Source organism: Urocitellus parryii, chromosome Y (assembly GCF_045843805.1).
Source record: "Urocitellus parryii isolate mUroPar1 chromosome Y, mUroPar1.hap1, whole genome shotgun sequence".
In the NCBI taxonomy this organism is placed as follows: Eukaryota; Metazoa; Chordata; class Mammalia; order Rodentia; family Sciuridae; genus Urocitellus; species Urocitellus parryii.
The window spans coordinates 11,245,518-11,264,886 of record NC_135548.1 but is presented as its reverse complement, the minus strand read 5'-3'; the positions used below and the strand labels follow the sequence as shown (position 1 = coordinate 11,264,886).

At 38.5% G+C, this 19,369-nt stretch overlaps 1 pseudogene; it reads right to left on the bottom strand.

Moving 5' to 3' along the window:
- LOC144251164 (short transient receptor potential channel 7-like) overlaps positions 1–19,369 on the bottom strand; it is a 99,647-nt pseudogene that overhangs the window by 37,417 nt on the left and 42,861 nt on the right.

The window sequence follows — 19,369 nt, the reverse complement described above, 5'->3', positions numbered from 1 at the left end:
TAATATTTATTTTTTAGTTCTCGGCGGACACAACATCTTTGTTGGTATGTGGTGCTGAGGATCGAACCCGGGCCGCACGCATGCCAGGCGAGCGCGCTACCGCTTGAGCCACATCCCCAGCCCCTGTAGCTTGATATTTAATTCAATCTTGAGTGAAATGATCAATTACTTTTGATTATTCATTTTATTCTGTAAGAAACTAGGACAGGGGCTGGGGATGGGGCTCAAGCGGTAGTGTGCTCGCCTGGCATGCGCGGGGCGCTGGGTTCGATCCTCAGCACCACATAAAAATAAAATAAAGATGGCACTGGGCATATGAGGAATTCAATTCATAATTTCAGGGATGGTTTTATGATTATGAAGAATATATATGATATATATATATATATATATATATATATATATATATATTGCCTTGCAGTGAACCAAACAACACAAGTTGTTACACAAGGTACAACTTAGAAAAGGGAAAGTTTATTTGAGGATTATGGTTTCAGAAATCTCAGCCCACAGATTGTCTACTCCATTGCTCTAGAACCATGTTGAAGCAGCATATCATGGGGGAAGAGTAGGCTCCCCCAGCGAAAGCTATGAGTCAGAGAGAGAGAGAGAGAGAGAGAGAGAGAGAGAGAGAGAGAAAGAGAGAGAGAGAGAGAGAGAGAAAGAGACAGAGAGAGACAGAGAGAGACAGAGAGAGAGAAGAGACTGCAGCAGGGAAGATGTACCCTTCTAGGCCATGCCCCCAGTGATCATCCCCTCCAGCCATGCCCAATGTACCTACATTTAACACCCAATCAGTCCATTCCATCTAAGATGGACTTGATCAGGTTACAACTGTCATAATCTAATCATGTTGCCTCTGAATATTGCCATGTCAACAGGAGGTTTTGGGGAATACCTCATATCTGTGGAGGCCTCAAGAATAGAAGTGTCAAATATTTGCAATCCTTTGCTGTCACCATATTGAAAGTCTTAATAATTTAATCTATGAACTTTGAACCTGCAGTTTGGGATATTCAAATGTCACAAAGGACTATACAAAATATATATGTCCCCTTTTCCATTCACATACAGTGTTTGAGATGTTCCATAGGCAAAAAATTCTTGCAGATCCAAGATACATGGAAGTTCAGGAGACTCAAAGTGAATCCAAGATAAGTAGGCTGTGTCTATACTGACAAAGAATGGCTCTGCTTACCTCAAAAAGGCTGTGCTTTCTTTTTTCCTTTTCTCTTTCTTTCTTTCTTTCTTTCTTTCTTTCTTTCTTTCTTTCTTTCTTTCTTTCTTTCTTTCTTTCTTTCTTTCTTTTTGGTACCAGGCATTGAACTCAGTGGCACTCAACCATTGAGCCAGATTCCCAACCCCATTTTGTATTTTATTTAGAGACAGAGTCTCACCGAGTTCCTTCATGTCTTGCTAAATTGCTGAAGCTGGCTTTGAACTCGCAATCCTCCTGTCTCAGCCTTCTCAGCTGCTGGGATTATAGGTGTGTGCCACATCGCCCAGCCAAGGCAGTGCTTTCTGATCCAATTAAAACCTTCCTTGAATGGAAAGAAGGCAAGTGCATTTTGAGAAACCATGAGAGATAAAGAAACCCTAAAACATCCTTCATTGCTCATGTTAATTTCCTATATTATCAAATCACTTGCACTAAAAAGAATGATAGAAAGAAAGGGAAAGACAGGAATACCCATAGTCAGCCTTGCCTTTTAATCTTTCCTTACTCATCAGTAAGTTAAAAGCAGAGTGTTGATGGAAAGTGCAAGTGTCAAGAAGTGAATAAAATGCTGTTGAGTTAATTCTGTAAACAATTTCCCTGTTCTGGTAAGAATAAAATACCTATCCATGTATGTACAAACTACAAAATATGAATTGTGTAATTTCCATGATTCCAAATACATTTTAAGTATTCTATATTTGCATTAAAATTGGCATTGTGCAATTTTACAATGCACAGTAAAATTCATCCTAAAACAAATTTTAATTTTTCTTTACTTAGAATGACACAATAATAAATAAAAACATCATGAGAAGTCAAAACAAACCTGTGAAATAAAGGAAAATGCTATTATTTTAATGATATTTTCCTCCTGCTTTTTGAATGAGGAACAGCATATTTCCATTTTGCAGTGAGCACATAAATTATGTAGCAGACTCTGAGTAAATAATATTATTGCAGCCAGTATTCTTGACATATTAGCAACCTGATGCTATGGATGAATAAGTACTGAGATTCCTACAGACACACAAAAGGACATCATTCATTCAATCCACATGTCTCATTTATTTCTTGAAGGAAACTGGAAAACGGGACATAAAAAGACAGAGTGAATATTAATTAACCCAACTAAATGTCTGAAAGAAAATACTGCATGAGTAAATTTCAATAGTTTGTTTCACAACTTAAGGGTAGGTACTGTATTGCAGGTCTCTTCTGGGAAGTGGATACCTTGGTGATTTGATGTTTCCTTGGTGATAGGTCTTTCTTTTAGATGTATTGTATTTCTTAAAGGTGGGGTTGCTAGCTTTGGATAAAGACTATTTATTTACTCTTTCTGCTGGCTTCAACTTTTCAACAGTGTTAATAATTAAAAGGTCATATATGAAATGATTAAACATTAAAGGGAGTTTTAAAAATCTTACGAAGAAAACATGGTTGAAAGTATCTTGAATAAGTGGGGTATTTTTTGTATTAAAGAATCATATAATATATTTGTTCTGCACTGCTGTGACAACCCTTACTTTAAAGATCTGAAATCTCTTTTGCAAATTCACTGTGCTATCAGGGTATTAGAGAAAGTCTTGTCAGGTGATTTGCAGCATGCATGAAGAAGGGCAGAGAGAAAGCATCAGACTCTTTCTCCCCTTCCTCTTCACTCTAAGTGTGGTGGGATGTGGGAATTGGGCAGCAATGAAGGCTAATAAGAGGAGGGGGCACTCTCAAGATCCTCTGCATAGCACTCAGTGAAGCACTCACTCAGTGATCTGAGCTCCCTTCAGGAAGCAAAGTCCTTAGTGACTCTCCCTGACTGTGCAGGATTCCTTGGGAGCCATTTACTTCTCTGCTCTCTCCCTATAGACTTCCAGGCCAGAATCTGTATTAGGGCTTCCCTGGATAATAAGAACTCTTTTCAAATTACAAATCCCAAATGAGCATGCAGTTGGCAATGGAAGGACTGTATATGACAGACCCAAACTCTGGGGCCAGTCTCAAAAATCACCTGGATTCTAATGGGTTTTAATCACAAGTGGGAATTACAATTGGAGAAGCAGAAAAGCCTTTGATGTCCCACTGAATAAACCATCTATTCATTTAATCAAATTGGAGGCTTTACATTATATAGAGAATGTGTATTGTTATCAGCTATGAGAGATCAAAATAAATGAAGAGAGGCCCCCACCTTCTAGGAGCTCCATCTTTATAAAATTTGAAATAATTAGCACATCTTTAGAAAATACCAGCTGCTGTGTGCCCACCCAGACAAACTGGATTAGACAGTCTGTGTCAGTGGTATTTTTAACAAAGCTCCAAATTAGTTTGCTTACTTGGAATTTGGGCCCATCATTTGAGAGCCACTGGTATTGAGAGATACAGTATATCCCATATAACTACAATCCCTGCCCCCAGGGCCTTAAAGTTAAGGGGTCATGGCCTAGATCCTGAAAACTAGCCCAGAGGTTCTCAGCAGGAAATGATTCTGGCTTCCCAATTTCCCCAAAGACATTAGAGATAGTCTGGATGGATACTTTTTGGGTTGACAAAATTGAGGGGAGGGTGCTATTGGGTATAGGCCAGGGATTCTGCTAAAACTCTTGTAATGCACAGAAGAATCCCCATGGCAAAGAATTATATGGCCTAAGTATTAGTAGTGCTGAGGTTGGGAATTGCTGATTTAGTCTTAAAGGTTGTTCTCTTATAAAACCAAGATGGCAAACAGCTTCCTTTATCTAATTTATTATGTACTTACCATGTCTTAGGGACATTATGTGTGGTAAGAAACACTGACCATTGTTTATTAGGTACTATAATTTGTTCCTGTTATATGGATGAGAAAATCAAGGTGCAGAAATTAAATAATTTGTTCAAAGGCACGTAGCTAGTAAGTAAAAGACTTGTAACTCAAACATGGGCAGTCAGGCTCTGGCCTCAACATCTTACCACTGCCCAATAGGTTCTGTTTTTCTTTGGAGAATTTTTCCAGGCAAAAAGTATCACAATTACATAATATGTTTTTTCTTTCGTTTCTCAAGATTTTCTGTTGGATGAAAAAAAAAAAAATTCCTCATGTAAAAGGTAGCCCTTCTGAGCCAGGTGATTATAATAAACTGATCATTTTTGTGCCACATGGCCAGGCTAGAGCCATGAAAGTGCTCAGAAGAATCTCCAAAGAGGATGATGATTGATGCTTTTGACACTAACAGCGTTTGGCAGCTACTGGCATAATGCAGCACATTTGGGGTAGTGCCTGACCAGCCAAACTGTCTGTGACAGCTCTGATCTCCTTAACTCTGAGCATCTGTTAGAATGATGCCTCAGCAGGAAAACATAGTGGAGAATGTCTGCTCAGAGCATGTGAGTGTCTGAATGGCCCCTCAGATGTCCTCTAGAAAGGCCTGATGTCCCCAGGTCCCTTGTGCTCCCTGGCTCTGCCTTGTGCTTTGTGCAGACAGAGGAAATGAAACAGGACCCAGCAGAGGTCATTTACTGTCTCTCCGGTGTCCTACCCATGGTCTCCACACTAGGGAGAGGATACGCCAGTTGTGTATCTGCTCCTGGGCATCATTCTGTCTCTGAGAGGCTCTTGAGGGTTACAGCAATATCCACTCTGTCTGTGAGGCATTCAGGCTAGCAAATGAAATGCCTTGTCTGAAGCCACGTATCTACTAAGTGGGAACTCAAGCAGCCAGGCTCCCAGCCATAACACTATACTTCTACTCAACAAATTCTGCTTTATAATAGGAGTTTTTCCAAGTAGAAAATGGGGGCATTTATGGCATGACTGTAAAGTGTGCAGAAGATGATCATTTGGCTCAATTTTAGACAGACAATATAGACAGACAATATACCACTGCCCTCCCTCCTTGACATTCTTCACTGAGGGAAACCTTCCATGGGACACATTTTGTGTTCTTCTGGCTCCAAATTTATAAAAAGAATCTTGAAGTTGGCATCAGGAAATAGAAGTTTATGGAGAACACTGGCTTGGCGTGTTACCATCCTTTTTGGATTCCTTCCATTTCTATTAAGAATGTAGGCGACTGATAAAGGATTACAGTTTGCAGTCTTATTCAGCTCTCTCTGCAGTCTCCCACAGAATTTTTCATGAACATTATTTTCTTTTTACTTCCTCAGTCTGCCTTCTACATCAAGTGGTGATTCTGCTTCTTACTTTGAGAAGTTGAAGCTCTCAGTATGAATTCTCTCAGCTTTTCTCCTGTGGTAATCATTAGTGCTATTTCCCAAATTGCTCTGTTTTTCTCTCCATTCAAACCATGGCAAGATTCTACTCCCTGATCCTTCTGGAGGTGGGGAAGGAGGTCTGACTAATTCTTCATAAAGTGAGCAGGAACAAAGAGTGCCATATCCAGGTAAAAACATGTGATTGTTGGGGTGAGGCTCTAGGTCTAGGCTCTAGGTTTCTACCTCTTGGCATAGTGGAAACATTTTACATGTTGACTATTCTATTGGCTTGAATACCTTGAGTGGATCCTGTTCTAAGATAGAAATAGGATAAACAATGAGTAAATCTTAATTTGTTGAAAATTCACTGCAATGTTGGTTTTCTTTGTCAACACACCACAAGTTAGCCTATCTTGACTAATATCCTGTCCCTTTCATCCAATAAAATGCTGTATACACACCCATCCCTTTTTGCTTCAAGACTTTCTCAGATGATAAGCTGTCTCCGTGGATATCCCAATCTTTAAAATCACTCTTAATTAACCCTCAAAAAATAAAATAAAATAAAATAAAAACCAGAAAACAAAAAGCAAACACCCAACAATAACAAAAAGGAAAACAAAAATAAAAACCAAATTATTTAGCACTTTGCATTGTCTGGAAGGCTGCATTGTCTGGCCTGTCTAGCCTCATCCCACACCTGACTTCTCATGCCCTCTAATTTGGTCACATACTCTTTCTTTTGGTTCCTCTTACTTGGTTTCTTTGCACCTCAGGACCTTTGGATATACTTTAAATATGATCTTTCTGCCATAAATGCCATCCCCACCACTGGTTGACTGTTTATATTCTTTTGCTCTTGAAGTATGAGCTCCTTAGAGAAATTTCATTGACTTCCCTACTTATGTCATATCTAATTTTAGAAGCTCTCATAATTTCATGTTCTTTTCTTCATAATACTTACAATTGGAGTATTACAGGTTATTTGTGTGATGCTTTGATTAAGGTCTGTCTTCCCTCTTGATGGCCAAGATCATGCTACTTTCATTCATTACTATGTCCCCAGTGTTTGGCAAATCACACTTTGTAATCATTCAGTAAAAGCCTGTTGAAGGTACAAATGAGGATACACAGCCATGCTGTACAATTGGGTAACCACAGGCCACATGTTGAACTTTAAATTAATTAATTTTAAAGATATAAATAATTGTTCCATAATCACACCAACCTCAATTCCAATGCTAATTAGCCACATGAGGCTTATAACTCCCATATTGGACAATAGAAAATAGAACATTTCCATCATCATAGAAATCCTGGCACTATCAAGTCCAGGAAACAGTACCTGGCATGAATGCCTTCAAGTGTCTGGTTCTTGGCAAACTTTCAGCCTATTTCTTTCCCTGTAATGATAAAGCCACAGGGAAGGATCACTCCTCTAAACACATTACCTGAACATGCTTCTCTTTCTCAGGGATCTGTGGCTTTTTGCTTTTGCCTCTCTCTGCCTAAATTGCCATCCTATTTAGCATTTCCCATTCATAAAGCCTCCCCCACTCCCCCCCCCACCACACATATTTTTGTGAAATTACATCATTGGGAAAATTTTACTAAGGTCCCAAACAGTGCTAGCTAGTATTTCCTTTGGCCTCTATATTGCACCTTTCCCATTCCTTTGTGCCCTGCTCAGACAGGATTGTATCATTCATTCATTATTTCTGCTATCACTACATGAGCCCCTCAAGAGCAAGGCCTGGGCCTTGGTCTTCCAGTGTGCTGAGCACAGAACTAGTGATATGTAGACATCAGTGGGTGTTTGTTAAATGAGGAATATATAAGTGAATGAAAATCATAGGGAATACTATTTCCTTAATTCAGTAGCATGAGGAAAAATGGAAGTGCGTTATTGAGGTAGAGACAGTAGGGTCTTCCCAGGATCCTGTGCGCTTATCTTCCTCCCCATGGACATGTACCAGACCCTTATTTTGTGTGAGAATAGCTTCTGAAGTCAGGAATAACCCCTAAGTTTTTGGGTCTTGAAAGCTTGGGAGCAGTGGAACTGTTTCTTGAGGAGAGTGGGGGCCTCTCAGCTGAATGGAAAGATGGCTCATACCATGATCAGAGTCCAAGCCAAGCTGCACCCCACAATGATAGAACTGGGAGCCAGCTGAAAGTCTGAAACAGAGATTAGGCTGTGAATTTAACTTTGCTCAGATAGTTAAGTAGTTAAGGGACTCCCTCCTGTGCACAGGTTGCTGCTGTTAAAGTCATGGGATATTTGTCCCAACTCACTCAGTAGACTGATAGCTTATACACTATCTTATTCTCCTTGAGTTCTCTAGCAGGCTGAGGTCAGTGTCTGTAGATCCTATGGGTGGTGGCTAAAATGATTGATTAGATGGAACTAATTACCCTTGTTGGAAATGCTGCATGGTAACAGATATGCTTTCTGTTCTGATAATAATCTATTTTGCCAAAAATATCCTCATGTCTTTTTGTGATTTTTTTCAGTAGCAGGCCTTTGCTTAATTATATCTATCTCCTTTGAAGATGAAGTTATAGCTTCTGTCATGCAAACAGGACATTCTGAGTTTCTTTGCTCCATCCTCCTTCAACAATTGAGCCTACAAGACTAATGACCACATAATTTTCTTGTAGTGACAATGATATTCACCTGATCCTAATTAAGGCAGATTGGACGAAGGAATGAGAAGAGATGATATAGGGAAAGGAAGGGAAAACATCATTATTGTAAGTCCAGAGATGGAGAAGCAACAAAGAAGACTGAGACATGTTGTCCAATAGACAACTGGTCCATTGAACAAGTTGAACAGGACACCAAGACCTGGGTCTTGATGTATGTGACATGTCACTGAGCACACCACACACTGGGTTCACTTTAGGGGTACAGCCTGGGTCTAAATGAGCCAAATTGGGATCCAGACTGGGTCTTCATAATTGGTGGGGCTGGAAATCCCCTATGCATTTATTTAGAGTCAGTTTATGTTATGAGAAGAAGGCCTTTGAGAAGGAGATTTAGGTATGATTCCCTGGGGCTAAGATAAAGAGATGGAGAAGAGTGTTATTCAAAATAGCCCTGGAGGAGGAGGTCTAGAGTAGTGTTGTACATTAAGGACTTAAAAATGTCTTTAAGCATAGATATCTGTTTGACTATGTTAGCTTAAGGTCTCCAAATCTATTTGAATACAAAACATTTTCTTTCTCTCTCTTTTTTCTTTTTAAGGTAACATCTTATTAGCAACTCAAGGAACTGCCAAGAAAAACTAGTTCTTTTTTTTTTTTTGATTACTGGATTAATGGGTTGATTTTTACATCATGTAGACAGAGCCATAGGAATTTTTTATGGTTTAATATTCTAGCCATATCAGGTATAAATGGCAGTATATTAGTAAATAGGCCTTGGTGCTAGTTAGTTTATAACTCAAATATCCAGGTTAGATTGTGCCTACGCAAGCATGGTAATGTTAATAAATTAAAAATGGAAGTGCATTATAATATTAGTATGCCTTTTGATATTAGACATTTTCACCAGTAATTCATAATAGAATAAATGTCAAGGAAAGCTTCGAGTCTGCCTACTATTGCATAATGGTATACATGGTTTGAGAGAATTTATCCCCTGGAAATGAGCAAGGCTAGCATTTTATGCTGGTCATTGATCATTTTTCTGCCTATGGATGGCAACAGACATTTGACATTTATGGTGGATATTTCCTGAGACCTTTCTGACTTTCCAAATTGGAAAATACCACTAGAGCAAATAATTTCCCTCATGAAACCTTTTTATTTTGAACTAAACCATCATGCTTATGGAGAGCTTCAATTTTTCTTGTCATTAATTATCAGGGCCATTTGTACTTGGTAATTGACAATGAGAGGGAACATGGAGCTGTGAGGAAGTGACAAGACTTCTGGCTTTACTGTGTACTCTACCATTGATGACAGTTTTGCTAGACTTATTTTATGTTTCAGAAAAATGGCTAATATCTGCATGCCATGGACTCTTGAAATTGCTCATGAATAGCTGAAACTGTGACTGTAAATTTTCAAACATCAAGCATCAGTCCCTGTTCTCTGGCTTTTCAAACACATCTTAACTTTTCCCATGTGCTAAGTGGCAAGAAGATACTTTGGTTTGGGGAGGGAAGAAAATGTTTGCAGTTTTGGAAATTCAAGCTCACCTTTACTAGTGCTGTGCAGCCTCCACAGCAGGTTTATGTGAACTCAAGGGCATGAATATCTCAGCAGTTTCAGGAAGTGATTGTCATGCTTTAGTAAAAAGACATCAGGGAGTTCTTGGCTTAGTTTAAAAAAAATGTATTTCCCTGAGCTAAGAAAATATCATTATACTTGAAACCACAATCTGACTTTTCTGAGCACCGCAATAAACTCTCTGCTTTCTAATATGAATCTCAAGGCTACATTTTCCATGGTTTATCAACATGATCTTTGGGACTCAGAGTCTTAGGGAAAAAAATCAATTTTTTTCTTAGGATTTGTGACTATTATTGAAGTAAAATGGAAGAAAAATCTTATCAAACTTGGAAGCTCTTTCTAGATGAGTCCCACAGATCCATGTCATTTCTTGAACTGGTTGACATCACACAAAGTAAGATAGTCAGGGGAGAGGAGACATTTCCAGTCGCCAATTTGGGAAGTATTAAAAATACTTTTCATGTTTGACATGTGAAATAGCTACCCCCCCCCCAAAAAAAAAAAAAACAAATTCCTCAAAGACAGATCCACTCTGCCTTGCTCATATAGAAAGTCCACTGACATTTAACCATATAGGTTTTTGGAGCTTTCCAGTTTTCATCAGGATGAATGATGTCAGGCAACAGACCAGATTCTACAGAATTCAAATATATATAACATGGAAACACAAGTGACTTTTGCTCCTTAGGACCCTAATCTGACCAGACACTATGATGCAAGGGTTATTGGGTGACAAGAGTCATTACAGACATGATGATATCTATTTAGGAGGTGGAACAAGCTTACTTTTGGGAAAGTCAACTTAAGCTTCCCATTAAGGGATTTCATATGACTTTGAAGTAAATTTCTCTAATCTTTTGAGGACCATGGATGCCACAAATTCTTTACACTAAACCATTTTCTACACAATTAATGCTATTGAAAGACCTGAGTTATCTGTTTCTCAAGATTTGGAATTGGCTTTCTAGTAATGGGATTCCTCACTGTGACACTACTGCCAGTAGTCTGGAGTCTGAAAATATCTTCTGTTCTCCAGGTTAAAGGTCTAGTCATGGACTGACTCATGATTCGTCTCTCTCTATTTGGAGGCTGGGAATTGAGCTGGGAAAAGGTGGTGGGATCTGAGCAGCCCTGTGAGACTGGCAGTTCCCTGTCTGGAGAGAATTTGGGTGTAATCACAGTCACTTTACAGGAACATGAAATATGAGCACAAAGCTAGGCCAGCTGCCCTGTGAAGTGAGGCAGGAAGGCCAAGAAAGATGGGAAATCTTACCTTCTTGACTTCATATTTAATGGTAAGTTTTATCCGGCTCAAACTTGGACGGTGGTGGTTGGACCAGACTTGGAGGTTCACATCATTATTTAAAATTGCCTCTAGCTCTTCTGTGTCTCAGCACAGGTCCATCACGCCCACCACAAAATCCTTGCATTGCATAGATAACTTCCTGTAATCATTCTATCAGAATAAAGAAAAATCAGGGGTGTGTCACACTGAGCCCCACAGATAAGCTTGCCCAGCACAGCAATGTCAATCAGCAATTGTCCACCAAGTGCGAACTTAATGGAACACATTGGAAACAAGGGCAATTGCTTGATTCAGAAGACAGGGATGTTTCTCTTGACACACAACCTAGAGGACATCTTCTCTAAGTCAGCACTTGTCAGAATGTAGTCCACAGATCACTTGCATTAGAGTTACTTTAGATCATGCTAAAACCGTAGAATTCATGGGAATGAGGTCCAGGAATGTATTTTTTTTAAAGTTTGCTCTTTAAATGATTTAAGTACCTGCCATAGCCCATCCAGGCTTTTTCAAAGCAGCAAATCTTTGGGCCTAATTACTAGCCAATTGTAAGGGAGGAGTAATAAGGAAATGAACTTTTAGGATGCTAGAAATAATACCTTACTCATTTAGCACCAACCTAAAATAGTGACTGCTCTGCATAGGAATTTACTAGAAAGATAAGGCTGACACACTGAAGTCTGAAGAAATTTATACACAGGTTTGGTTTTTATATGTGCTAGAAAATTGCTTGCAACTTACACATTTAAAACTCCAATGCAATTTACACTTTACAGGATTCTTTCTTATTACAAATCCATTTGTATGGCAAATCATGGCTCCTTAAATTACTTGACTGATGAGTAGACACTTTTAGTCTTGAACTTTTTGTTGTTTCATTTTTTTTAATGAGTTGCCCCTGGGATACTCTTTTCCTTCCCCTAGGTATATCTTTCCAACTATCTTTGAGAAAGTTCCTCCCTTCCTTTCTTAGCAACAAACCAACTTCTCTCCCTCTCAAACACACAGCTTAATTTCTAGATAATGATCCAAAATGTTGGACAAAAGAATGTTTTCATGTCACTCTCATACCACTACTTTCCTCCAAATATATTCTCCTGAGGCTTCCTTATTTCTTTCTTGGTTGACACCAATCTATTTAGAAACTACATAAGGACAAGATGCCACTTTCAATGTTAATCAATGTCAACAACCCTCAGACTCATAAATAGTAGTTGGCAATAGGAGAGCAGTTTTGCTTTTCCAGAGCCCAGATTCTTCAGCAAATAGATGGGAACCTGGCAAACTGTAGGAGCTCAGCTACTTTTCTGAGTTAATGATTTTTGTCTCCTTCCAGGGCTGCTGCATTAAAATTTCACTTTGCCTTAGAGAAAGAGGTAAGTAAATGCTTGCTTGCTGGGAAAGGGAAAATGATCATGAAAATATTTTCAGATGAGAATGGATACCCTTCATTTTTATGTATAATTTAGGTAGAAGAAGGAAATTTGAAAAATATGAGTAGAAAAAGGACTGCTCAGCTTAGGCAGATTGTGATGGACAAAAATTTGGGTAAGATACTTAGAGAGTCCTAGGTTTGGGCATCTATTGGGTGGTGGTTGGGTGGTGACATGAAGAGTTGTATTCTGTGCTTCTCCATCCCTAACACCCACCCATTCACATTCATTCATCATTTAGGAGCTACTGTATACCAGGTACTAAGTTAGCAGAGAATGAGGCCAATGTGGTTTCTAAGTAGTGAGGGCTGAAGGAGGCTGGGGATCCATCCTTAGGGTCCCATAAGGGTAATGCCATGTAAAACTTGCACAGAGTTTGTCCTGGCTAAAACATTTTGCAGAGTGCTGATGAGCCAGAGTTGAGAATCTCAATGTATAATACACTGAGCTCAGCAAAATGGAGAAGATGGTTCACCTCACCAAATTGACCCTGACCCATTTAACTCTGAAGTCCCTCTGATACAACTGACATTTCCTGAATCTCCTTGCCCTGAAGCATCAACCTATTGCCTCTTCAATGAGAACCAGAATTGTCTTTGAATGTCAGTTTTCCTGGTAAAATGGAACCTGTTGGCTAGATTATACATCAACTCTTGGTGAAAACTCCTACCTGTAACTGAATGCATGAATGGGTACATGAAGTAGAAAAGGCTTGCCTTAGCCCTGGTCTAAGCTCCCACATGGGGAACAAGTCAGGCTATATGGCACTATACATGTTTTGTTTCTGCAGAATTTGAAGCAGGAAGTGCTCCTTCATTAGAGGCTGTCAAATTCCTGGGCTCTTTTACCTAGCCTGCCCATCTAAAAGGAGGCACCAGAGCAGCCAAAGTGTATAATAACATTTTTGTCTTCTGCATTAGACACAGGCTGTATGTCAATAAGGCTGGTATCTGCAGGTAGCTGGAGGAAAAAGAGAGAACCCAGGCCTGCCAGAGAGGAGAATCTCTGGTCATGTATGATGGCAGAGGGTTATAGGTGAAACCTCTAAAGAATTATGGTGAGTATGCTTAATTGGGTCAATCCTGAGCTCTTGAGCCTTACAAGACATACCCCTCATTGTAGTTGAGGTAGATGAGATACATGTCCAAGACATCAGACATGCTCTTTAAAGTTTTAAAAAATATATTCCTATATTCTGAGGTTCCCCAGTCCCAATGGGTGACAGGTGTATCATCTAGCTCAATTCTTATAAAAAGTCATGATGGAAAGGCTATCACCATTTTCAACTTAAAGATGAGAAAAATAAGAGAGATAAGCAGGCTGAATACACTTCTCTTTATTGTATTAGTTACTGATCTATGGGTCACTCACATTTGGTGATTTGAACTCCTATCTCACTACCACTGTCCCTCCATTAGTGTTTTTGTTATTCTTGCAGTTTCAGTATATTGAAAGATTACTTTCCCAATACCCTGTCCTCTCACTTTCTTGACAGATCCTTTTCCAGTGAGCTCATCTTATTCCAAACTCAGCCACTCAGTCTTTTAGCTATTTCAGTAGCTGTGTATCATCCATGACTGCAACTACAAATATCTTTTTTTTTTCCAATCACCGCCTCCCTATATATCCAGCTCACTGTTTCTGGGACCCCAATTAGTAATCTTTTGATTTCACCAGACCTACAAGCAATTGACCATTCTTCTTTTACCCTAATTTATACTCCCCTCTTTAGGTTACTGTTTTTCTCCTTAAAAAGCTTATATCTCATTGTTAATTATATGATAACCTTTGCACACATCAGCAACTTTTCTGGGCTTGATAAAAGCCTGGTCTTAGTTGAGTCTAATTGTCTACCACTCTGGTCCTGCCTCTGTACAGTAAATGTGTCTGAGAAGAGACAACTGCACTGATACATCTTCCTGTTAACTGTCTCTAACATCAAGTAGTCCTTAGTACTCCTGGCAATTTACTCTTTACTCTTAAACAAGCATTTCATACCTTTCCCCCCTACATCTTCAAAAATCTCTACTTCTTCCTAACTCTTGGATGAGGACCTTGTTTTCTATTTATTAAGAAAATAGAAGTTATCAGCAGGGAAGCTCCCCATGCTCACACCATCACATATATGTACCCACACACATCTGTGTCCATGTATTCTGTTTTCCCTCTTTTTACTTTGGATTAACTGCCTCTGCCCCTCTCTAAGATCAACTCTTCCACTTGCATCCTGGATATCAACCTCTTATGACTACTCAAGGATGATGCTCCTGCAACCTTCCTTGTTCTCTCCTGTGCTGTCAACTTCTCCTGTCCCTACTTGCTCAGCACACAAACATGTGGTTATTTTTCTTTTCTTAAATAGAAATTTATCTTGACCCCACTTCCTCCTCAAATTGCTACTCCAAGTTTCTGTTCCATTCCACACCAAAACTCTTCAATAGGGTTTTCTACATTTATTGTATTCAATTGCCCTTTTTGTACTCTTTATTTTTCCATTTAATAAGGCTTTCCTGCCCACAGAATTTACTGTGACTCTTCTGGGTAAAGTCATAAAGGATTTTTATGTTCCTAAATTCAACAGTTGGTTCTCAGTCCTCATTTTATATATCAAGTGCTTTGATATAGCTGATCATTTCCTCTTACTTGATATACAGTTACTTGGCTTAAAGTATAACATATACTTTTGTGTTTATTTTTTATGAATTACTACTTTTTTCACTCTTTGTTGATTCATCCTAATTCTCCTTATGTCTTAATTTTGGAATACCCCAAAGATGTGTCCGGTCCTCAAAAGTCTCCTTTTATCTATTGACACCCTTTGCTTTAGTGATCTTATCTAATGTCATGGCTTTCAGTAATGTACATATGCTGATAAATCTGAATTTTATATCTTTAATGCAACCTTCTCCCCTGAACTCAAGATTCATATATCTGACTGTCAACTTTATATCTTCACTCAAATGTCTAATAGGCATATTTCAAATTTAACAAAAATTTTTAATTGAGTCTTTACCTTATTTTCTTTCCCCCACAGTTTCAGTTATTCTTGACAAAAAATTCTTAAATCTAGCCTTCATGTCTATCTTCCTCTTATAACCTGGAAACTTAGTGAAACTTTGTATGAAAATGAAAAATAAAACAGGGTGGAGATGTAGCTCAGTGGTAGCATATCCCTGGGTCCAATTTCCAGAAAACAAAATCAAGGAAAGGTAATGGTGAGTTGAGGAATGCTATGGTGTGGATCATGTGTTAGACTTAGTCCCCAAGGTGGTAGGAAGGGTATGCCCCCAAATTACCTAAGAACCTCCTACTAGGCCCCACTTATTAAAGTTACCTTCACCCTGGGGACCAAGTCTCTAATACATGATCCAAACCATAGCATTCCTCCACCCCCCTTTACCCTTCCTTGATTTTGTTTTCTGGAAATTGGACCCAGGGATATGCTACCACTGAGCTATATCTCCACCCTTTTTATTTTTCATTTTCATATAAAGTTTCACTAAGTTGCCAAGACCGGCCTTGAACTTGTGGTCCTCCTGCCTCAGCTTCCTAAATCACTGGGATTATAGGCATACACTATTGCTCCTGACTTTTTTTGTTTTCCTTTATTTTACTTATAACAATCTTATGTAGTAGGTTTGCCTTTTTGTTATATTTATCTTTAATATCTACCACCAGAATGTAAAATTATTTTTTTAAGTTTTTATTTGTTCCTTTTAGTTATACATTGGTAGTAGAATGTATTTTGACATATCATACATATATGGAATATAACTTCCAATTTTTGTGGTTGTACACGATGTGGAGTTACACTGATTGTGTATTCATGTCAGAATGTAAAATTCTTGAGGGCAGGGATTTTTTCCATTTTATTCACAAGTGTATCCTAAAATCTTATAGAATTTCCTGGAACATGATATGCATCCAGTAAATGCTTATTGAGTGACTCATAGCATCAAAATTTTCTAAGACAACCTAGCCACTAAGTGGTAGAGCCAAGATTCAAAATAGGTTGATTTGACTCAAGTGCTGTTCTCCTCCCTCTCTTCCTGTTGCCTCTGGGAGCAGCATGTTTCATTCTACATAGCACACTCTAAAAATAGGCCTTAACTAGGGCTTACTCTCAACTCATTTTGGGAATTAAAGCGTGGCATGTGGCTATCTGAATCTCCAACAGATTCTATGGTGTAGTAGGTAAGTACATAGATTTTGATGTCAGAAGGACCTGAAGTTTGAAATCCTATTACTTGTCAATAAAATTATGAAACTGAGCATGCCATTTAAATCTTTAGCATCTTATTTTTCCCTCTGTAATAATATGTACATCATACAATCACTGTGAAAATTCAAAACCAAAAAATGTAAAAATGCTTAGTATAGTTAATAATAAATACTAGAAATTACAAAATAAATAAAAACTTAAATAAAAATAAAGTTTACAAATGGCATTTGTTTTTATTGGCAGCCATTCATTTTACCCATTAATTTCAAACTCCTAACCTCTTAAACCTTGTGGCTATTAACTACTGATACGTGAGCAAGACTGACTTATGGGTAGCAGGAGAATAAAAAAATACCAGAGAAACCCTTACACTACAGATCTAATTCATATATTAAATACTCTGAATATGTCTACTTTCTTCATCTCTAGTAATTATATAAGTACTTCCCAGATTAGTACCTCTAGTCACTACATACAGGTTAACAGTGAAGTCTGTAAACTCACTGGTCTCTACATCAGTCAGAATGAAGGTGTTCACCTTGCTGAGACTATCTCAGAGGAATGGATAGGGTGAACATCATGGTTCATCATATCAGGGGTTCTTTTGTATCCATAAAGATCTTTCTTACTTGCAAACTTGTATCTGACATCCTTAGGTAGAATAGGATGCATAGGTGAGATGGAAGTTCTCTCTAGTCTTGTCAATGCTGATGGCATCCATAAAACAAGCAGAGTAAGATATGTGAATGTGGATCTTGTCATTTATCTCACTAAACCACTAGGTAGGCCCAGATCTTCTTTACTTCATCTCCTGTTAGGGCACACTTAAATCTGTTCTTTAAAGTAGAGGGCTGAGAGGAGATATTCTTAGCTTCTGGGGACTAGTGAATGAATGAGGAATAAACACACGAGGCAATATGTGCAGCATTCAGGGCTTAGGAGATGTTGTATGTTGCAGTGCTTCTTTGGACCATAGCAATGGCTATGCTGAAAAAAAAAATAGGCCCTAGATTTTTACCTCTTCAAGGATGTCACATAAATTACATCATACAGGATATAACACTTTGAGACTGACTTTTTTTTCTGAGCATAATCTCTTTTAGATTCATCATGTTGTTGCATGCATCAAAAGCTTATTTTTGATCCATCCACACGGGCCTGTGGAGGTCCAGGTGCATAGCAGGCCTGGTCCACCCCTCCCCAGCAGGGCAGACACCCGCCAGATCCTAGCCTCTGGTGCAGGATCATCCCTTCTGAGCAGCAGACTACCACTTGAGGTCAAGCCCAGCAGTCCAGATCCACCCACACCAACTTATGCAGGACCCAGATCCAGAATGCAGTAGCATTCACTGAGGGATGCCAGAAAAGTCTGGAAGCCCAACAACAAGGTGAGGTAAAATCTGCACGTGTCCTACAAGAATATAGGGAAGAAACTGTAATATCTCAGATTCACACTGTGAGAAAGGAAAACACATAGACAACATGAGAAAACAAGGGAGGAAAGTGACCCAAATAAACCAGGACACTATAAAATAGAACCAATGGACAACAAAGTTGATGAAATGTCAGAGAAGGAGTTCAGAAGGTTCATAATTAAAATGATCTGTGAATTAAAGAATGACCTAAATGAGCAAATACAGGTGAAAAATTGATCACTCCAACAATGAGATAAGAGAGCAAATACAGGTAGCAAAAGATTGCTTCAAGAGAGAGATAGAGACTCTGAAAAAAAATCAGAAATCATTGAAATGAAGAATACAATAAATCAAATAAAAAATTCAATAGGAAGCATAACCAACAGACTAGATCACTTGGAAGAAAGAATATGAGATAATGAAGACAAAGTATACAATCTGGAAAACAAAGGTGATCACAAAGTGAAGAAAGTTAGAGACCATGAACAGAATATTCAGAAATTAGGGGACAGCATCAAAAGACCAAATCTAAGAGTTATTTGGATAGAGGAAGGCACAGAGTTTCAAACCAAAGGAATGCATAATCTCTTCAATGACATAATATCAGAAAATTTCCCAAGCATGAAGAATGAAATGGAAAACCAAATACAAGAGGCTTATAGGACACCAAATGTACAAAATTACAACAGATCTACACCAAGGCACATTATAATGAAAATGCCTAGTATGCAGAAAAAGGATGGAAACTTAAAAGCTACAAAAGAGAGGAATCAGATCATATAAAGGGGGAGATCAATTTGTATCTCAGCAGATTTTTCAACCTATGTTCACCTATGTTCATGGAACAAACTCTTCTCAATTTCAAGATCCTCAAAGCCAGGAGATCGTAGAACAACATATACCAAGTCCTGAAAGAAAATGGATGCCAATGAAGAATCTTATATCCAGCAAAACTAAGCTTTAGATTTGATGATGAAGTAAAAACCTTCTATGATGAACAAAAGTTAAAATAATTTACAACTAGAAAGACTGCACTACAGAACATCCTCAGCAAAATATTCCAAGAAGTTGAAGTGAAAAACAATAATGAATATCAGCAGAGGGAGGGATTACACTAATGGGAAATCGAATCAGTGGAGAAGCCAAGTCACATTAAATACCAAAAAATAAACAAAAAGTCTGGGAATACAAATCATTTCTCAATAATAACCCTGAATGTTAATGGCTTAAACTCATCAATCAAAAGACATAGACTGGCAGATTGGATTAAATAAATAAATAAATAAGACCCAGCAATATGCTGCCTCCAAGTGACTCATCTCATAGAAAAAGACATCCACAGTGTGAAGGTAAAGGGTT